A 2,424-nucleotide genomic window follows, 5' to 3' on the forward strand; every position below is an offset into this window, starting at 1 on the left:
GGTGAATCATTGACAAGTTTCTAAATATTTCCTCTGATAATTCCAAAAAGTTACCAAATCTCAAATAAAGGTAGAACATGTTTACCTCTGAGCTCCGACTGATAACAGCGGACACCGGGGCAACAGCTTCACTCAGCAAAACATCTGCCCTGGCCAGAAATTAGGAATAAATCGGACTTTTATAAATGCCACTGTATGAAATCTATGTTTGTGCACCCCTGGTCAAAATTACTGTTATTGTGAATAGTTAAGCAATATGAAAATTAAATGATCTCTAAAAGGCCTAAAGTTGCAGATAACACATTTCCTTTGTATTTTAGGCAAAAAACAACAACAAAAATAATAATAATATATAAATATCCTTTTTTCTTCATTAAAAAAAATACTAAAAAGGAAAATGGGCAGATGCACAGATTTGGGCACCCTTGAAGATTTGTGCTCTCAGATAACTTTGACCAAGGCTTCAGACCTTAATTAGACTGCTAGGGTTATGGCTTGTTCACTATCATGGTTAGGTGATGCAAATTGCTCAGCTTTATAGAAACCCAGCCTCCTCTAACCTTGTGCCAAAAAACGTCAGCCATGGGTTCTTCTAAGTAGCTGCCGAGTACTCTGAAAATGGTGAAGGCCCACAAAGCAGGAGAAGGCTATAAGAAGATAGCAAAGCGTTTTCAAGTCACCCTTACATCAGTTTCAAATGTAATTAAGAAATGGCAGTAATCAGGAACAGTGGAGGTCAAGATAAGGTCTGGAAGACCAAGCAAAATTAAGTCAGATCTGCTCGTAGGATTGTGAGAGGCAACTTGAACCCCTGCTTGACTGCAAAAGTCCTTCAGAAAGATTTAGCAGGCTCTGGAGTTGTGGTACATTGTTCTACTGTTCAGAAATACCTGCACAAATATGGCCTTCATGGAAGAGACATCAGAAGAAAACCTCTCCTGCATCCTCACCATGAAATTCAGCGTCAGAAGTATGCAAAAGAACATCTAAACAAGCCTGATGCATTTTGGAAACAAGTCCTGTGGACCGATGAGGTTAAAATAGAACTCTTTGGCTACAATGAACAAAGGTAGAGAAAAATGGGCACAGAATTTCAGGAAATGAACATCTCCCTAATCATTAAGTATGGGGGTGGATCAATCATGCTTTGGGGTTGTGTTACAGCCAATGGCACGGGGAACATTTCACGGGTACAAGGAATAAAAAAAACAAGATGTCAAACAGGTTCATTGATGGAAAAGTAAAAGAGTTATGGGTTTCAGAAACTGGCAGCACAAACCAAATTATTTATTGTAATTTTTTTTTCACCATCTAAGTAACAATAAAATTATATCATATTTTCAGGATTTTTTTTTGCTGCACAATGACCTCCGTAAATAACTTCCCCCCCCCCCCCACCCAAAAAAAAAAATATATATATAAAAAAACATAAAAAAATGAATTTTGTAAGAGAGGAAGGAAAAAACCTAAAAATTGAAAATAGGTGAAGGCTGTAAGGAATGAAAATAGCAACACACTATTGAATAAATTGGGATACTTTTGATTAAAACAATGCCCCCATATGACATCTACTTAAAGCCCTATTTAGCTGCCATGCATAAAAATTCAGATGAATAAAATTCAGTCTAGACATGACCACGAAGATTTTTCACATCCAGGCTTGAGAAGTGGAGGAGGATGGGACCAAGGGGCCAATTACAATTTGGCTAAAAAAAAAATTGCTACAGTGTTGCTTCTGAATTAATGGCCAAACAGTGACATCTACTGGTCACTTAAAGTAAATACACAAATAGGATACAACCTTTACCAAAAAAAATGTGTTTACCTTGTTTGGATGAACTTTGCACCCTTGATCTTCTGTGATTGTGGAGAAATGACATCTTTTTAAGTGCGGACGAGTGATTATTTTCACTGACAATCTGCAAATGAAAAAAATAGCAGAGTGCGCTTGTTTCTTCCATAAATCTGCCGAGACTCGCCCATTCAAGATCGCCTCCCCCCCAAAAAAAAAACGGAGCCACAATACAACATCCGTTTTTTACAGATACATTGCAATTCTGTAACATAAGAAACTGTAAATGATTAATAAATGCTGCTGTAAAAAAATAGGATTCTACCCAGATGACAAGGGAGAAAAGTATTGTCAGAATTTTCTGGATGAAGCTCTGAACTATTTTTGATACATTGGTGTGAACCTAGCCTCAAGGAGATTGAGAGAGGCAGGATCCAGTCCTAGGAGACCTCAGGGTGTTACACACGTCCAGGGCAATTGGAGTTCCTGTGATTCTTAGAAAACTCTGTTAAACCTGGAGAAATTGAATTCCAAATGATTCGATCGTCTCTAATAATAAGTGATTGTTATTTTGTTTTTAATCCTGTTTTCGCATGTGCGGCGCCCTGAAATTAAGGGTGCTATAAAAAAAA

Source organism: Ranitomeya variabilis, chromosome 8 (assembly GCF_051348905.1).
Source record: "Ranitomeya variabilis isolate aRanVar5 chromosome 8, aRanVar5.hap1, whole genome shotgun sequence".
NCBI lineage: Eukaryota > Metazoa > Chordata > Amphibia > Anura > Dendrobatidae > Ranitomeya > Ranitomeya variabilis.